The sequence below is a fragment of the Pygoscelis adeliae genome, unplaced genomic scaffold (assembly GCF_000699105.1).
Source record: "Pygoscelis adeliae isolate BGI_AS28 unplaced genomic scaffold, ASM69910v1 Scaffold63, whole genome shotgun sequence".
Lineage (NCBI taxonomy): Eukaryota > Metazoa > Chordata > Aves > Sphenisciformes > Spheniscidae > Pygoscelis > Pygoscelis adeliae.
The window spans coordinates 4,809,417-4,829,852 of NW_008824414.1; positions in this window are offsets into that span (position 1 = coordinate 4,809,417).

Sequence of the window (20,436 nt, forward strand, 5' to 3'; positions counted from 1 at the left end):
TAAAGGTTTTCTTCCAGTTATTCATAAAGCAGCTGCTTACCAGGGAATGTTAGAAAGTTGTGCTTTGCATTTCTATGTTAAAATCTAGAGGCTTCAGTCAGAGCAGCAAATCAACACAGATGACCTGCATATTTCATTTCCACGCTTTTGTATTTTGGTTTTTTCCATACTGGAAAATAATGTAAACCCGGGGGGGTTATAATATGATGTCATATTTGTAGCTTGCAGCTTCACCTTGTGGAGTTTGCTACGTGACCTAGTATTAATATATGTGTATATCTGATAAAAGCATCCCACCACTGCCGCTCTGAAGATTTTTCTCAGGAAAATAATTCAGCAACAACATTCTGACTGCCCAAGAATGGGACTGTCTGGCTACATTTGTGCAGCCACATGTGCCCTTGTTTGTCAGCTCTCTGTCATCTTTTTTGTACAGAAAAGTCCCTTCCTTATGCCAGTGTGATAGCAGTGTGGCATGTAGTACCTTATTTTACAATTCCAGAAATGAGTTTCTGTGTTGGAAGTGGGAATCTGACAACTCAGACCTGTGGGGACCAGCTGCCACAAGGTCACACAAGTGGAATGTACCCATCTGCTTGCCCACCCCTAGGTAGGCTGAGTGCTGGTTTTAGAAATGCTCATGCCGCCTCTCAGATTTTTAGGGGCTACCATTAGTAGCAAGAAAGGTGGTGACTGACAGTAAAATTATGGGAAAGTTTAAAGCAAAGGGAAAAACCTAGCCTGGCATTTTCTCTTTCTGTCCTGACATTTGAGTGACAATCCAGATTGGTCCGGAGTAACTGCCAGTGTTTCAGTGGAAAATTTTAAAACGTTATGCATGCCATATTGAAGTGTTTCATAGGAAATAGGGCATATATTCTTTATTTTCACATGCAGCTCTTTCTTGACATTTCCAATATACTATATGTACTCTGGGTGGTCTCCTAGTGAATGCCAGCAGGTTCTTTGTTGCCATTATGAAGGGAGGGCTCAGAAACTCCCCCCATGACAAAATCGCTACTTTTTTCCTCCCTTTTTTTATATAAAAGGAAAACTTCTCCGCTTGGGCTGCTTTAAAATTCTAGCTCAGTTGAGACTTTTGTGTTTAGTTAAGTTTATATATCTGCTGGCATGCTTTGTTAATTTAAGCCAAACCCTCAACTTTACCTTGGCAGAGACACTGATTTTGTTGGGTTCCCTGCACCCTGTTAAATGAGCTAGTACCAAAGCAACATCCAAAGGACAAATGACTGTGTTCTGATTACTTTTCAGGGTCTTTGATGGCAGCAGTAAGTCCTGACTCAGCCTTTATGATACCTTAGCATGGCAATTTTGAATGCCTCAGGTTATTTGTAACTGCATAAATGCTAAAATTAAATCGCAAAGAAAAAGTTCTTGTTGTTTAAGCCATCTCTGAGAGCTTATCATACAACTTTTTTTTTCCCCAGAATCTGTTTATGTGCAAATAGTAGGTGGTTCTGTTTGCTACTGTGAGTAATTGTAATATTTGTGATATAAATATGTGATATGTATCATATATGAGAAGTTACTAGCCAAATTCTGGAATTGTGCAGGACAGGGTAGAAAGGACTACCTTGTTGCAGGAATCTCCTTTTCTTCCGTTCTGAATTTCTTCTGTTTATTTAACCCCAATGACTTCGTCACTTTGGGGTTGCTGTTGTGGGAGAACCTGGGAATCTCCCAGGTGGCTGGTAATATCCTAGAAGGGTTTGTCTCAGAACAGACCTAGAACTGAATTTTGTATTTGGTGGGGAATCAGAGTAGGAACAGCAATACTTGCCTGGCAGGTCCATGGAAGACTGAATGACTAAGGCAGAAGACTGCTGTGGGTTTTAGCAGCAGACTGGGGGGGTGGGACAGGACAGGACTTGTTCTGTAGTTTGATAGGGCTTTCTCAATTACAGTCTTGGCATCTATGTGATATTCTTTCTGTTCCATGTCTGGCTTGGATTTTTTGCTTAGCTTCAGTCTGCTCCTTGTCTTAGGTTCTGAGCACTTACTATAATTAGAGAACAGAGCAAATACTCAGCCAGAATGGGTTTTGTCCAGTTCTTTACCAATAATTGAAATGATGGGAGAAAAGCTCCATGTGTCCTTTCTTATTTCATCTACAGACGGGCTGATTGGATCCATTGTTTGTAAATCACAGCGCAGCGCTGTAAGCTCACTTTAGACAGCCATACCCTGGATGGCTTTAAATTAACTGCAACTGGGTACTGGCAAAGCATAGCTATATAGTGTTGATCACCTAGTTGAGGTCCCAGTTTACTTTGTAAGATCAAAGACAGATATTTTGTACTGCTCACTGTTACCTGAACTGTTAAGTGTATCCTGGCTAGCTCAGGGATGCTTAGAGGAACTGGATCACACCTTTGGATTGTGATTTAGGCTTTAGGAGTTGATATTCACAGAAGTAAAGAACAATACAGTTTCAGCATGTTACTGGAAAACAGACTGGTTTTGTTTCTCACTGTTCTAAAATCCAATTACTTTGTAATCTTAAGTAATTCACCTATATCTCTACAGGAAAATGTAGATAGTAGTAATCAATATTGATATAAAGGGTAGATGTGAGTCTCAGGAAAAATGCCAACGTTTTAGATATTTTCTATAAGGACAAAAAGTCAAATTCTTAAAAATTTACTGTAACCTTCAATTCAAAAGACACTTTAGCACAGGCTAGTGGAAGTATTTTATGTTCCCAAAACATATATGAGTTTTGAGAGGTCTTTTGGATATATTTAGCTGAAATTTCCAAATGGGAGTTACTTGTTTTAAATATGTTAAAATGAGGGTTTTTTGCAATTTGGAAATGTCTTTCCAAAATATCTTTTAAATGTTTAATAAATTGAAACTGACCTTTTCCACTAAGTTTTATGTTTTCAAGAAATTAGGATTTTCTGGGGAAAACATGTTTCATTGAAAAGATCCCAGCTAAATCTATTGAAGATTTATTATTTATCGTGGACCAAATCTTGCTTTCTGTACCTACATAAATAGTTAATGAAAGTGCTTCCAAGCATAAAGCATGAACTATTTGGACCAATGTTATAAAGTGCTTTGAGCTGGGAGAAATAGAAGCTGTAACATGGAAGTTACATTATAAGCAGAGTTATTTTTGTTCTGTAGAAAAACTTTTAATTGTCAAAGACTTTAAAAAGAAAGTCTCTTTGTTTCCCTTTTGAATCCTACAAGAGTTAACTTCAACACACATTACTAACATTTTATTGCAGTTGTCAAAAACTCAACACTATTGTTTTGATTACTGAGATTTAGGCGAAGATCAATTGAACAATTAAAATCTCAAAATAAAATTTCATGAATTGTCAAACTGAGCTCCCAGTGGAAAGGACTGATTTTCAAAGTTGAAATTTTGGTGCATAATGTCTTTACCAGTTTACAGCTTTGCTGACTGGAGCATAGATAAGTATTTCGCAAAGCATGACATCTTGGTCTTTTATGGATGGTGAACTTACTAAATTCATATAATAGATATCTGAACTCATATATCATTATGTAACATCAATTAAAATAGGTTGTTTTAATTGAAAATAACACTTGTAATTGCTGAAACTGGCACAAGTGTCTGGAGTTACTTTGAAATCTGAATAGAAAGAAAAGAACGCTTTGAAGTAAGCTTTACATTGAAAAGCAATGGTAATCCAATATTTGGGGGAAAAAAAGTATAGGGTTAACTTGCTGGCTTATTAATATAATTTCTCAAAAAATTTGCTGTTTACCCTTTGAGACAGATTAATTCTGAATGTGCTTCCTATATAATACTGAACACTATATCGAAGTGAATGGGAGTCTTGTCTGAATAAGAACAGCAGAGTAAGACTGTATGTGTTAATATACGGCATTGCAAACTGAAAGAAGTATATTTGGAAAAACTAAACAAAAGCTTCATGAAACTTTCTTGTTAAGTCGATCTAGTGGAAACATATACAAGACAGCTTTCTCAATAGATAGGGACCACTGGTAGTAAGTGTAATTAGGCAAAAAGTGTTGAAGAACCTAAGTACTTGGGAAGTAGTCCTATGCTGAGCCCTTGGCTGCTGTCAGTATATTAGCAATTTCCAGGTTAATTTTCCTGTGGAATACTGCAGAATAGAGCTATGCTAAAATAAATACTTCATATCCACCCATTCCTTGACTTCCTATAAAACCTGTACAGTTCAAATGCAAACTATGACTATCCTTGTATCTAGCATGTTAGCCAAAAAATGACATAGAAAACTTTTCTGCAAATGAGATAGTCAGAATTTTCACTGATGTGAGTAGGTTTTTGTTATTTGCTTGTATTTGCTTATATTATTGGTGAACTTGGTCTTCCAGCAGAGAGTTTGGTAGGTCATTCCACACCAATGAGGAAAAAAGTGCACAATAGCACAGTCTAAAAGTAAATAAAGGAAAAGCTCTGTGGAATTTCTGCTCCATAAAACATTGTCTTGTGAAGATTTCTTTTCAACTTTTTTTTTTTGCCCTCCATCTGAGCCCAGATATATGCCCATTAGGATTTCTTGGAGGCTGTAGCAGGCTAAAACAATCCCTGCTGTGATTGCTGGTACACACATGTTGGTTCTGTCCCTTTTTTCCTACAGACAGAAGTGTAGATTTTTCTGAGTTTTTGGCCAGGGCTACCCCAGCAGTCTTCTGTAAATGGGAGATACTTAGTCTGGAAGAAGGATCCAAAGGCATGGAAATGCACATTGATTTTTCACTCACCCCAAAAGATTGGACTATCTGTATTTTTCCCCTTGCAATTACTCCATCTCTGTAGGTAGGCAGATATCTTTTCACCTGGAAATGCAACAAAGAGCAAACTTGTATGAATTGTTTTTGTTTCCTGACCACTTATTGCTAAAACACTGAAGTTTACTTTTAATCTTGTCTATACTTTTACAGAATCCCTAGGGAAAAGGAGCTGATTTATGTACAGCTTAGCCTGAAGCACTTGCGTCACTGTACAGTTTTGTATTGCTTGCTTAATAGACCACAAAAGTCAACATCTCTCTGGAAGAACAATTTGTGCTTAAAGTAGTCACAAATTCCAAGAGATCCTGTTAAGGCAGGATGTTGTGAGAAACCCAGAGTTGGAACAAAAACTCTTGTTTCCTAATTATAATGTTAATACTTGGGAAACCTTAAGCCACTCTGTCTTGGTTTATGTCAATAAAGGTTTGGTTTTTCTTCTTTCTTTCTTGCCCATTCTGCTTTGGGAAATTGGAAGTCAGTCAACATTTTTAGCTGCAACATAAGAAGGTTTCAGTTGTCTATTATTATGGAAGCAGATGCTAGATTACATCTCTGAAAAGAGACAATCTGCATTTAAAATATCTTTAATAAAACGAGGTCAAAAACTTCACAGGTTTATAGGGTAAGTGAGGTTGGAAGGGACTTCAGGAGTTCTCTAGGCCAGCCTCCTGCTCAAAGCATTATAATCGGTGAGGTCAGGTCAGATTGCTCAGGGTTTTAACCAGTCAGAGCTTGAAAACCTCCAAGTGTGGAAACTGCGCAACTTCTTTGGGCAACCTGTTCCACTACTTGGCTGTCATCATGGGAAGAAAGTTTTTCCTTGTATCTGGTCAGAATCTCTTTTGTTTCAGTTTGTCTGTTCTATTTTGTCCTCTTCCCGTGCAGCACTGGGAGTTGTTGGAGCCTGACTCCGACGTTTTCTTGCTAACCTCCTCATAGATACTAGGAAGCTGCTGTCAAGTACCCTTAAAGCTGCTACTTCTCCAGGCTGAACAAGCCCCATGCCCTCAGCTTCTTCTCACAGGGTAGGTGCTCCAGCCTCCAACCATCTTAGCAGCCCTCTGCTGAACTTGCTTCCGTTGATCAACATCTGTCTTGTATCGGAAGATCTTAAACTGGACACAGTTTCTAGATGTGATATAAAATTGTTGAGGGGGAAGATTACTTCCCTTGATTTGCTGGCAATGCTTCCGTGCGCTGGCTCATACGCAACTTGCTGTCTACCGAGACCTCCAGGTCCTTTTCAGCAGAGCTATACCCCAGCCAGTCCTAGATCATTATTCCTTCCCACATGCAGGGCATCTCATTTTTCTGTGTTGAATTTCATAAGGTTTCTGTTGACCCATTCCTCCAATCTGTACGGGAGCCCTAGCCTTGAGCATATTGACTAATAGTCATGTCCCCCCACAGTTTGATGTCATCTACCAACTTGATGAGCATGCAGTCCTTTACCTGCTCCAGATCATTGATGAAGCCATTGAACGAGAGGTCCTACTATAAACCTCTATGGTACTTTGCTTGCTTACTGACATCCAGGTGCAGTGTAAACCATTAACCATTATGCTCTGAGCCCCCAGTCATCAAAGCAATTTTTTTTTTTTTAACCTTTCTAGGTGTCCATTCAACCTGGGATGATCTTCTTTTCCTGCAATGCTTGTTTGTAGGTGCCTATATCAGACAAATCCTGCATTTGGTCACACACACAAAACATTGGTTGTTCAGTGTCTTAATTAGGTTCTATGTAGGTGAAATGCAATTAAATCATTAGTCTTATAGGAGCATAAAAGTGATGTATAGCCATATTCATGCCAAGTTTTAACTAGCACTTTAAAGTTTTCATATTTGAAAGATTAAAATAATAGCAATTCTACATTGCGTCCATATCGTTTGCAGTATGAGCTCACTTACAATAATCACTATTAAGAGCCTGCCAATGTATATTTTATGTCAGTCTGGATTCAATGTTCCACAGACCTGGAGTAGGAGTTTTGTTAGGTTCAGTTCTGAACGGGTTTGTTTAATATGAGGGATGAAACTTTTTTTTTTCCTTAAAATAGACATTAGTCGTATGGTATAACATTGCTCATCTTGATGACTTTATTCATGTTAACTTCACTAATTTTCATAAGATGTGGCAGGTAGTGTATGCTTTTATAGAAGTGCGCAGTATACATTTACACAGGAAATTAAGCACTGCAGCTAATATAAGATTGATGAGAAAAAGCTTGTCATAGCATTACAAGCTGTATCAGATTCATGTGTCCAGCATTAGGTTTAGAGGAAGTGCCTGAAAACCAATGTATGGTTGCCTGGTTTCTTCTTGAACTATCAAATACAAAGCCACACATGAGCAATTTTGAGAGATGAATATAACCCCCCTGATAATATCAAACTCTTGAGTTCTTCTGACAGCCACTGATAAAGCCAGCTGACTTGTAGAATAACACATTGTCCATTCCTTCAGACAATTGAAATTACTGTCCTCACCTGCTCATACTGAAATGATTTCATTTTATTTCTGGAAAATCCATTTCTAACAACACACAGATTTTTAGCTGTTTCTGTTGCAATGGATAATTTTACTGATTTCAGGCAGCAACTAGAGCTTCTAGCTGCCTCCTACAGAAGTCATGAATTGTTCTATGTATGCATTCATGTCAATATTAAATATATGTTTCATTCCACCGATCGCTAAACATTCCAGGAGTACTTACGCAGGCTATATGGATCTCTGTGTAAGAGAATCAGTAATTCTGTTGAGACCCATGTCTGAAGATGAGTGCATGTTGAACGACTTTGTTGAGTCAGAACCAGAGTATACAAAATTTTGTGGGATTGAGTTAACAGTTTATTGAGGTGCAGGGTCGATAAAATACTTCACTATGCCTAAGTAAAATGTCTTGATTTTATTTTAATCTTGAATTTTCCATCAAAAAATCTTTCTGTAGTTGTTCTTTCAGTATTTTTGAAGGGGAAAAGAAATATCAGCTTTTAAAAGATGACATGACCCAGTATCTTAATGTATAGGTATAAACGGTCTAGGCAGCTTGTCTGTTCAGCTGTTTGTTGTGGAAAATCTACATGTTGCCCTCTTCCTAGAAGACAGCAATCTGAACTGCAGTTAATCTGCTAGATTTTTGCTGTAATCGATATTACGATAGTGTCTTGAAATGGTAAGTGTATGGTTAATCTGATTGACATTAACCCCCTTCTGCACATACATAATACCTTTTGACTATTCTTCATGTAAATATATAACATTCTTCACAAGCATACCTCATATTTGATGAAATTTTTTTTTTAAACTGGCTTGTTGATGTCAGTTTTGCACTGTTTCTGTATCAGGTTGATTTGAACATTCTACTTTGGAAGACTATCATGTATCAACTTAACTTCTTCATTAAATTTATACCGTATTTCATTTGCTCATTCTGTAGCAGAATGTGTATTTTGATGAAGTTAGTGCTGTGATGTTTTCCTTTTATTCCCCAATAGCAAATCTGATGATTACAAAACTAATAACTGCTGAGTCTAGTGTCACTTACCATTTCCTACCTTGGAGTCCCTCCTCCACTGTAAAAAAGAGTAGATTTGCTAATACTGTCACCTGTTTCCCAGCCATTTTGTATCTTGCAAGACAGTGAAGTTTGCATGTAACATTTCTCCTGTCATTCCCTCAATTTAGCAAGGATGCCTGATCAGCATAAGCTCAAAATATGTAGTGTTTCCAGTCCTTTTTCCTTGGTGAAAGTAAAGTGCTGAATGGAACAGATTAAAAATAAACTCTTTGAATATAAAGTACAGATGAGAACATTGGCTAGCAATTAAGAACAGGTTTGAGAGTCTGAAAAATTATTGTCTGAAGATTAAAAAGAGTGAGTGGTAGATAATCAGAGATAAAAAGAGGTAAAACAGAATAACTGCAAAAATGAAGAACAAAACATGGCATGATGCTGACCAGGGGGAAGCAGCCGAGGTCAAGCATTCAGTAATGGTTGTAAGTCTTCAGAACTTCGGAAGCATCAGCATCATGGTGAGAAACATGAAAACAAATTAAATGCTAATGTACCCTGCTTGAGAGATCCAGCCAGACAGAGAAAATAAATTTGTAACAAATACTCTACAAGAGATTGTGTTTGTATACCATACAAAAAGTGCAAAAATGTTGAAGACAAAAACCTTAATTATAGAAGTTATAGTTAAAGTCTAGTTATAGAAAGACAAAAATGGTGCTTTAATGAGCTGCCTGATGCTGAGGTTATTACAGGTGACCAAAACCCCACCACTTTCTAAACGACTGAGCAAATCATGAAGAAATCCAAAGAGCACTGAAAGTGCTCAGGTACAACAAAGCACCAAGTGTTGAAAACATTTCTGCTGAATTATGAAAAGTAAAGGGTACTTTTTGGTTGAAGACTTTAAGTGGAGGTATGAAGACTTTTAAAGGTATAATTTGGGGATTGAAAATAAATTCAAACAGATGAAAATTGGGTTGTAATTAAAAAAAGAAGGGCAGGTAGAGTACCACTGCCTCTCAGTCCTTATTACAGCCTGTAGGATTCTATCTTTGATACTAATCTATAAGCTTGCTTACTATTTGGCAGAAATAATAAGAAAATGTTGGCAAGCCTATTAAAAAAAAAAACAAACATGTCCGCTATGACTAAAGTCTTTTTGTTATTTCATATCAGTGTGGGGCTTGGAAAAAGCATACACAGATGACCTCCACCAGCTTTTGGACAGCTTATGGTGATGTTATTTTAAACACATGTAGGCAGGCGAAAATGGCAAGAAACATGTCATCCAGATCAGTAAAAATGAAACTAGTTTTGTCATGTAAGGCGACATAAGCACCCAGACAAGCTTACAAACAGTTTGCGGTGATAATCATGCTATATAGTTTATGTACTTAGAAGCATTAATTACAAATAGCAACTTAAGGAGAAGAAAATAAGGCACAACCCAAGCAACAATGTGTGTTTGCCTCTCAGTTTCATCTGTTGAGAATTTTTAGTTTCAATTACCAAAGTAAAATAAGCTGAAGATGTGCAAAGCTAATTAAAAAGAAAACAAAAAACCTGTTGTTTTACATCTGTTTGAGGCCTCAGCACTTACAGTAAAGGAAATTGAGCGATCCTGTGGAATAAAATATTAAGGCACACTTTTTGGGTGGACCAGAGAATGATTGATGTACTAAAATGTAATAAGGAACTCTGAGAGGTCGGTAAAGAAGCAAGTGTATGAACATGAAACCAAGCATATTCGAGGCCAGAAGAGGTAGCAAAAAGGTCAAAGCGACCAGCTAAGTGTCTTTTGGAAGCTCATTCTTTTGGGGCTTGACCTTATGCCAGCCAAAGAGAAGAGGGAGCAATAGTAATTGAATGAGTCCTAAGATACTTATTATAAATTACAGCAATAGACAAAAGATACTGCTGACATAAAATGGGGCAAATTATGAGTGCAGCTGAGGACCTTTAGGGTTCCTAGGGCCTAGCAGATTTTTTTTATTTCTGGTAATTCCTATAACAAAAAGCAAAATTTTTATTATGGATCGTATATAGTAACTGGTTTTTCACCAACAATTATTAAATCCATTATCTACATTATTGTAGGGTACATGGAAGGGGGGAATTTATAGAGGACTTTATAGCAGGTATCACTTATTTGGTCATTCCAAGAATCTGGGATCAAATTTGAAAGCACTATCCTGCCCAGATTTCTCTTCTAGGCTGCTGTGCTCAAGCCCCTTGAAAGCTGCCTGTTATTTCCTACCCATTTTTTATCGTATCCTGTTCTTGGCAATATGCCTACTATTTAAGGTTATTTTCATTAATCGGCCATAAGTTAATTTCCTTGCAGGCAGAATCTCTGATCTCATTATGTTGTCTTTAAGGCTGAAGGCTTCAGGTGTTTTTTTTACTTTGATATCACTGTAAAAAGATATTCTTACGTTAAAGGACTGTGTCTCTGGGGACTCATTTGGCAGTCTTTGAAAAAGTGACAGTTCGGGCAATCATAAAGCAATATTCACATTTTTATTTAAAAGTTACAAAATTCAGTGACTGATGCAGCTGTGGCATGTGGATCATGTCCCTAAAATAACCTGTGCTCCATGGATTGCCTTGCAATGGTACATAGAAGAATTATTCTCACAGTCTGCCTGGTCTCAGGGCTAAACACACAATCAAGTCAGTAGTAACATGACAAAATCATTTTTCCTGCCCTGTGACATGCAATTCTCTTTCTGGGGATTATGTGCATATTTTAGGTAATAGCTATGACTCTCCTTGTTGTACTCCTTTCTGATTTTTTTATAGCAGCCACACGTTTAAAAGTTTATATACTGATCCGTGACTCCTGTGTAGTACATTTGTGCTTTGAGATGTTTGTTTTCAGAACAGGCTGATGACTTTTTTTTCTTTTGTGGTTTTTTTCTTTTTTTTTTAAGATAGATGGCCATTACCACTACACGGGAGCAACATTCAAACTTGATATGCTGCATACACTATGAGTTTAATGTTTTTTCCATTGCACGTCATTTCCCTAATGCTACCTGAGGTATTTCGAGACATATGCATCCCTGTCTTCTGTCTTTCAGAGTTAACTTCAACTTGAGCAATAAAATCCGGGTGCTTTTTAGAGCATTAAATCCGGCGAGTGGAAATTTGTCATGATGTCTTTCAGGACCACCAGGTGTATGTCAGAGAGTGGGAAAGTTGCTCCACAGGTAACTCAAATCTCTGTGAGCAAGCCTAGTACACGAAGAAGCCATTTGTATCCCACTGAGTCCCGTAATGTCGAGCACATTGCTGAGATTTACACAAGTCCAATCTATGCAACCGATAGGATGGCTGCAGCAGGGATGACCTGAATCGCTGCTTCTCATGCCTCAGAGGCTGTGGCACTAGTGGGGTTTTTGGTTTTTTATTGGTTTTGGTTTTAGCTGGGTCAAAGCTACTGTGAAGGGTGCATTTTATTAAACTAGGCAGCTGGAAAGCAGTTAGGTGGAAGAGCTCAGGAGAGGAAGCCACGTTGCCTCTTGGGCACGGAGTGGAAACACTGGGTCAAAGGTAATATATTGGCAAAGGCCCTCAATGTCTGCTTCCGTATCTTACTTAGGGTTGCCCCAATGCTTTTAGACAGAATTACTGTCAATGGTATTGATTAGATGTTCTGATAATCTAGCAAACTTCCTGATGTGTTAAATTCCCTTCTTTCGCATGGCATTAAGTGTGGAAGAAGTATATGTAACTGCAGAAGTAACTCTCAGTGGACACCACCAAAGTATGACTGCTGCCATCAATTGTGCTGCGCATGCCAATTCCAATTAGTCATTTGCCAGTCGCTTTTAACACTTTCTAGCAATTCTATGTACCCCTACTAATACGCTATGTACTTCTAGAGTTTTAATTTATGTTTTTATCAGAAGAGATTGCACAAAAAGCTTTATTTTCATCAGACATAAAAAAAGTCTGAATTAAATTCCTGCTTCGCTTACAACATGTATTCTTTAAAGTGTATATTCAACCTCAAAAGTGGGCAAAGAAAATATGGACTCCAGGATAGCAAAATTTTGTATTTAAAGCAGGTTGTCAGAACAGGAGCAAATGTAACATTTGAACTTAGAAGTTAAAATTTGAAATGCATCTTGGAAGAAAACCTAACTTCACTTAAGCTTCTGATTTCTTTTGCATAGTTGTTTGATAGTTGTTTTATGAACAAATTCTTACTGTGGAAGATATTATCAAGTTTTCAATCTACTTTAGCTTGTGCTTTGAAGCAGTTACAATGTGAGAGGAAGGGTGTGATTTTCAAGACCTCTTCCTTTTTATTGGTGCGCACGCGTGTACACTAACAACTTCCAGATTTCCCATTTTCCATCACCACGAACACGGAAGAGCTGTTACTGCAGACAAGATCCGATGTCATTGCTAGTTTTGTCTAAAGGGTCTTGTGTGACGTCCAACCTAATCAACAGCTCCTCCCTTGCTGCTGTAATGGAGAACGGTGGTAGGGCAGCCTGTAAGCCTTGTTGCAGCCCACGAGACGGCGCCCAAAATTCCCGTCAGTCAAAATAAGACGTATTACAGCAAGAAATGGGTTAATGATTGTATCTCTACTTCAGCAAATGCATAATAAAGAGCTAGATTAGTAGAGATGAAAAATTTATTGCAAAACTGCCACAGTATTATGAAAAACAAAATGATTTCATTGAGCAGTAGTTCTGTTACCATAATCCTAACAATAAACTCCGTTACAATAATAATAGGAGAAAAACTAATTGCAGCGAGGACAGGACAAATCTTTTTTAATCCTCGTTGTCATCTCAAGTAAATCCAAACCTATTTGTATTAACCTTTGCTGACAGAGTCACATGATGGACATAATTTCTTGTAATTTACCAGCAGTAGATCTAATCTTTCTTCATCAAATATTCATAAAGGCATGATTCTCAATGATTTTCTGTCTCTCTTCATATTTACAGCTTGTTGTCTTCTTCCTTTTTACTATAATTTGAACACAATTGAAGTCAGATGGAATTAAAGTTAAATTGCTTTAGTGGCTACAGTACCTGAAAGCAAAGAACTAATTGAAATTTCTTACAAGTAGAGATCATGCTGTACTCTGATGTGACTGCATTAAACAGCCCAAACGTCCTTGCCTTTCGGGGGAAAGAAACCAACCCAGATTAAATGGCATCAGTTCTTGTCACTTGCGTAACTGTTTGAAGTGTGTGTGTGTCGTGTATCTGCGTAAAAACACATGTGGACTTGAAAGTATGTAGCTTTACTGGATCCTTGGACAATGTATTTGACTCATGAAAAGAAATCCCATGGGCTTGATTCCTTATTTAGGTTTAAATAAGAATAACCATTGAACTCAGTTCAATTATGCTAGTGTAAAACTGATATAAAAGGTTGAAGAGAAATCAATTTGACTAAGGCAGTGTAGAACTGGTATGAGACTTGGACTATGCATCTTTTTCCACCTAAGAAGTTTAAATCTGAAATACAATTATATACTGGCTGTAGGATGACCACACTTCCCAGTGAATTTTTTTTAATGAGGAAATAAGACTCTCTTAACGCAAATATAAGGTATAATGGCAAATATTAAACAGAAATTCATATACTTAAATGTGAGAAATTCTCAGAAATACTTTAGACTGCTATATTTGAATTTAAGATGACTAGGTAATTGTTGTAAACATTCTTTGCATCGTGTTATGAACAGAAACGATGCCTGTGAGTAACTCTAATAGACAGTTTGATATCACCGTGCTCATTCTCTCAGAATAGATTGTGGATAAGTGGAAACAATATAAATGATGTAAAATAAGCATAGCTTTAAAATGCAAGGCTTTTTAAATAAGCATAAAATGCATAGGCTTTTTTTTTTTAAAAGACAATGCTTTTTAAGTAAGCATAAAATGCGATGCTTACTTTGTCTTCTTCATTTTGTTGTCCAATTCTGGGTGCACACCAGCCAGTAACTGAGTTGTTAGGACCTTGCTTAACATTTTTCAGGTACGGCTGTCATTCTTTTTGTGAGCAATCCCTACTGTCTGATGCGATGAGCTGCTGAGAGCCATCAACTCCCATTTTCGTCACTGAGAACTGAATGTTCAGCATCTTCTAGCATTAAATCTCTGGAGAACAGAGGGTTCTAGCAGCTCCTAAGTAGTGAGATATTGCTGAAAATTAATGAAGAAAATGTCTTAAAGATACGTTTGTCATAACTTTTATTTTTGTGGAAAAGTAGAGAGGATTCTGTTGTTTGTGCCAGGTTCCTGTACAGCGAGGATCAGATGAGGATAACTGATGAAAAACACTTGTTTCTTCCCTCAAACCAGTTGTCATCTATGAAGGATTGGATGAGGGGGCATTACGGACAGAGCACTTTCTGAACTTCAAAGGAAGTGTTTTTAAATCGTTTTATCACAGAATTACTTTTCTGGAACTTTTGCAGTATGCTAGGCACACCTGTAATCTATATTTCCTTTAGCTTTTCATTGTGCTTTTTTCTTTGCCTATGGCATCCTTTGTAGGGATGGATTCTGATTTGAAAGTGCATGGCCTGTTATTGCCAAATTAAGAGAGATAATTGAATGGTGAGAAGAAGGAAGCTGTAGTAGTCTGACGGGAAGGAAGCTTGTCCAGTGGATTAGGCATCATACTGACATCAGTGAAGTTAATTCAGTTCTTGACTAGTTCAAGCACTAATTTCCCGTGCATTGGGAGCACATTGTCGTGACACCAGCAGGGAGGTGTGAGGTGTTCAGATGGAGCAGTCATGAGGGCATAGAAAGTAGTTAAATATGCACTAGAAGCAGATGAGCTTACAGGTAAATACCATATACTGAAGCAGTTGATATGTTTTTATTACAATGTGAAGTCTTCATTTTAGATTTAGTATATTTGAAGGTAGGTGTAGAGGTTTTAAAGAATTTCTTAACTGAAACCGAATGAAATGCTATGGATAAAAATGTAAGAAAGCTGTCTTGGAAGTAGAACAAGTTATTAAAAAAGGCATAGGGAATTAAAGAATGTTGTTACTTCATTTCAACTTTGCAGAGAATTAGAGCAAATAGCATGTATGACTGGTTATTCTAGCCTTAGTCAAAGAAAAGCACTTTCTATATCCATAATAATAATGAAATTAAGGGAAATTATTCCTATTATAGACACGCTTATTTAAAGATTTGTATTGTAATTACTAATTCACAGAAATAAAATTTAAAAATTACCAAAATAGAGAGCTATCTAAATTCTCCACTGTTTTAGGATGATGCTGAATTAAGTGCACTTATTTGTTTACAATTAGAACTTTAAATTAATTGTATAGGGCTTTAAATGAAACAATTTTATAGTAATTTGTAAAACTGCATTTCCTTTCGGGTGACAGTTTTAAGCATTACAGAGAAAATGTTTATAAACTCCGTAAGTAGTATAAGTGGGATTTTTAGGTCTCTCCTAATATTGGTTCTCACTGTTTGAACTCACAGCTTGGTTATCTTTAGAGGTGTATCCAGCTGAACATTTTAAAGTGCAGAAAGCTTTAAAGAACAGAAAGCCAAACAATTAAACATAACTAACATCCTCTCATCAGTTTTTGGTATGGAACTGTGGTTTATTCTTTACAGCTCAGAAGGCTGCAGCAACATAAAGTTAGATGAGATGCCCCAGGTCATACTGAAATTTGGGGAGTTACACAGAAAATCCATAAAAGGGTGTGTGTGCTCTCTCACCGTTATTCAGAATTTGCTTCTTTCTCGCAAATAAAAAAAAGAAAAATCATAAAATAAAACACACCAGTTTATTCATTGAGTGTGCCCATATTTGTAGAATTCTACTGAGAAAATGATGGTAAAAATACCGTATTTTTACTATGAGCAACACAGGAGGAAAATCACAGGACTTTTCATAGATTCATGACAAACAAACATAGTATCTTCAAAGGGCTTACGGCAGATACAGAAAGAACCTAGTCCTGTTCGTTCACCAGTATGCAGGATGTAATAAAGAGAATCTGAAACCAAATATTTATGTGTGGAAGAAATGGTTACAACCTAGAGATTTTTTTTGCCCCCTTTTCCATATCACCTTATTTCATGAGGTTCCCCCAGTCTACAAGTTTAATATAACCTGTCGTTGATGCAGTGAAACGTTCTCCAGTGTTCTAATGTAGCTGGTTACTCAAACATAATAAAGATAAAGAAGGAAACTGCACTGGGTTCTCCCACGTTTCATATTATATATGTAATTTGTTTATTGTAGTGAGCTGGTTATGTTTTAATAGGTCAAACTGCTTGCTCTTATGGGAATATGATGGAGGATTCTGTACAGGGAAAACACACAGAGCTCATAGTTTGTGCGCATATTAAAAGCATGGGTTTAGTCTATTTGTATTCTAGAGTGCTTAAAAGCATCTGGCATGTGCTTACAGGTTATTTCCAAGAAAACTTACTTCCTGGTGATGTGTTCCTATCACCTGATTCGTGGCAGTCAAAAGGAACAAGACAATTAAAAGTTACTATGCCAAAGTTACACTCTTCTTTAGCAGACATGAGTCTTGACATAAGCTTTGAATTTAGACTGTCTTTGTATTTAGAGAGTTTATCAACATATCAACGTAATTTCTGGTAATGGTAATTCCAATAGACAGTAGTGAACACTGTACAGTAATTGAAACTAAGTGCTTCAGATGAATCTCAGACACTTTAGCTTGTATAACCGTGCATCTAAAAAGCGTGAACACGAAGTTAGCAGTCTGCTGAATAACTTGACTTTCCACCAGTCCCTTGGCAAGGGCAGGAGGTTATTGGGACTAATCAAGTTGGTCTTGTGGGTAGCCAGTGAGGCCTTACGCTTTCCCAGGTGACCTTGGTCCTATAATGCACTGTAAAGGACTGACTTTCTCCATTAGTAGTTTGTTTGTGAGAGCTGGGAAAGGTGACTTGCAGTACAGCTGCTTTTTCCTGATTCTTCCATAATGACATTTTGAACAAGCAGATGATGTCCTTTGATTCAGTGTGACCTTGTATGATTTGGTGATTCCAGGATGCTTTGAGAGAAACGAAGTAAAGGAAATGATAAACACACTGTTTACGTACATTTTCATATCTTGAATATTTGTCATAAATTACATGACAAATTGTAATATTAATTAAATATGTGTGTGTGTATGTACCTTTTGGCCAATTCTCTTTTCAGTTAAACCTATGTATATTAAAAACTTAGACTTATACCTGTCTATAACAAGTGCAAGAGAATGGAGAATATGGATGCTTCTAAAGGTTTTTATTCCCTGCATCAGGGTCTTTCTCTCCGTAGTGGTATTGGGTTCAAAGGCTAAGCTGATACTTTTGGGACTTTGACAATAGAAGTCTTCTGTCATCTTTCATTCTCCTGGAGTATCCATTCCAATTAGAATGTATAATTTTACAGCAAGATGTATTACAAGGAATTTTTAGAGTCTTACTCAAAGTAAGCTCGTTAAAGCATGGTTGTGTAAAAGTTTGAGCATCATTGTATTTAGGATTTTTATGTCAGCTGTTTTGACTTCTATCACAAGTTACTAAATTTTATCCTTTTATCTCTGTGCTAGCTGTGTAACTGCATGGTTTCCAGGCAGGAATCTTTTCTTGATTTGAAGATGTCAGAAATGAAGAATATTCTGTTCCTTTAATAGTTTGTCCTAGTGTGTGATTGACTTCATTGTAAAAAACAGGCATATTTGAATTTCTCTGGGTTCTTTTTCAAATTCCAGCTTCCTCTGCTAGACAAGAGAGCTCTTTCATACAAGATATTTTCCTTCAGTCTATCAGTTTTAAATCTGATAAGTGAAGCAAATTGAGTTAATCATTATCGCGTATTTTCCACCTGTCTCCACAGTCTCTTTTCTCTGCTTTCTTCAATGTACTTCTAAAAAGCTGGAAACAAGGTTATTCCATGTTACTTTCATATTTGTCTACCTAGTGAAATACAGAAGGATTAGATACTGTACTGGGAATTCATTTTGAGTTGTCCGGGGTAATACCTACATTGTTTCCAGATGCAGTGGTTTTGAGCACAAACTCATCAATTTTCCAGTCATCCTTCTCCCTGTCATTGCATATAGTTCTGTAACACATTTGGTCCTGATCGTTAAGTGACCTGGCAGGGCTAAGTCCTGTCCACATGTTTTTTAACCGTATCAGCGCCTGTGCTATCTGCAAAAATTGTCGAGTAGCTGATCATTGCCATTTACTTTCAGAATACTGATGAAAATGTGGCTAATACTGGCCACCATATTGGTCTCTGGGGGAATCCCTTATGAGGGTCACCATGCAGTAGTGATTCCCCATTGATGTTTATCATTCTGTTACTTGATAGCCACTACTTACTTGTGGCGTATGTTCTGTTGGCATTCAGTGGTACTTGGGAAAAAAAAAGCATTCACTAGCTAGCATAAATCAATTCATCCTATTCCTCCATAGTTTCTTCCAGTAACTGAACTTGTCATCTTGAAGGGTTTGTCCAACAAGATTTGTTTTCCAGAAAAAACATACTGACTGGCATGCTTTATATACTCGTATTAGCTGTCAAATGAATCCTGTACCAGCTTTTCTATTGCCTAATGATACGCTACAGGGCCTGTAGAGACCTGGATCGCTCCATTTCCATTGTCATGATAGTAGCACTCTTAACAGTCTTTATAATTTCCAGAATTCAGATCAACATTATTGGCCACAGAGTTCTTCAGTCTGTTATCAGTTAATAACACAGCATAGTGCCAGACAGTAACATCTCTAAGAGGGCTAGCTGTATGCAAAGATGGATACTGTTCTTTTTTGTGTGCGTTATGGAGCAAGTTGAGGAAAAAATGGGTCCGAATACTCCTAAAAGCTTCCTAGCACAGCCCTAGCTGACTTCTACCAAGAGGGCTTTTTACATTGGTAGAAGATTATTTGCTTCCTAAAATCCAGAGGTGCAGAGAATAACACCCGTCGTTGTTTCTGAGTAAAAAATACAAAAGGCAGACTGGCATACAGGATTTTTTAAGCCCCAAAGTTTTCATAATGCGAAGGTGTGCTCTTGAAGGTATTCTAAACCTTCCAATTAGAAAGGTCACAGATACCTCTTGAAGATTGGTACCTGGTTTAAATTATGAGACAAATGTAAACGAACAGTATTTTTCTAATATCTTGTCAGGAAGAAAAAAAAGGTGGAAGAAGTGCATGGAGCAGTCCTCAAAGACTTGAAAAGAACCTGCGGTTATGGTGTGATTTCACCAGTGTTTCATTCTGGCTAGACAGACAGGCCAACATTAAGTAAACTGAGCCTGGTAAAGTCATTAAGGCTTGGGAAAGGGAGATCAAATTGATAGCTGTTAACAGAAAGTAGCTAACCCAGACCTGTCACTGTTTGGGCAGGCAACAGTGTTCTACGTGCTCAGTAGTGGCGAAATGCTAGAAAAGCTAAAGTGAAAGTGGAAAGGACAAACTCTGTAGGAGAAGGTCTAAGAAAATGGGCTTTTCGCCTTGCTGAGGAATGTCGTTAACTTCCCTAGATGCTCTTACTGGCATTTCAATAAATATGAGAGTGTGTGAAATTTCCCTGTAGAACTGCACATATCTGAGAAATACAAACGACAAATAAATAACTCCTCAGGAGTACTTAAGAAAGGAAAAAAGAAGAAAGGACGCCTCCTGTTTGCACCAAGAAGGGGAGGATTATGTAGCTATTGCCAAAACTCTTAAAGTTTACATTAATTCCTTGGCATTAAGACAGGTCGGAGTAAGCATTTCAGCAAAGAAAAAGGTGAACGCATACTTTGCATTGTAGGTAATATAATCACAATATTATTTAAAAAAGCAAACTAAGTAGGGCTATTAGGTCTGTTGCATGCTCAGGGAAGTAGTGTTTCTTGTAACACAGGAAGAGAAGAAATTTCATCAGCAGTTCATTGAAAGGAATGACTAGCGTAGCTCAGCTGGCAAGCAATAAACTAGAAAAAATCAAGTCTGAAATACAACATTCATAGACAAAATAAAACATATGGAAGGCCAAGACCATCCACTTTCCATAAAGTTTCAATAATTGTTCTTTAGCAGACACAGAACGAAGGAAGACAAAACAGTAGGTCTCTTGTGAGAGTAATGACATGGATACTTTT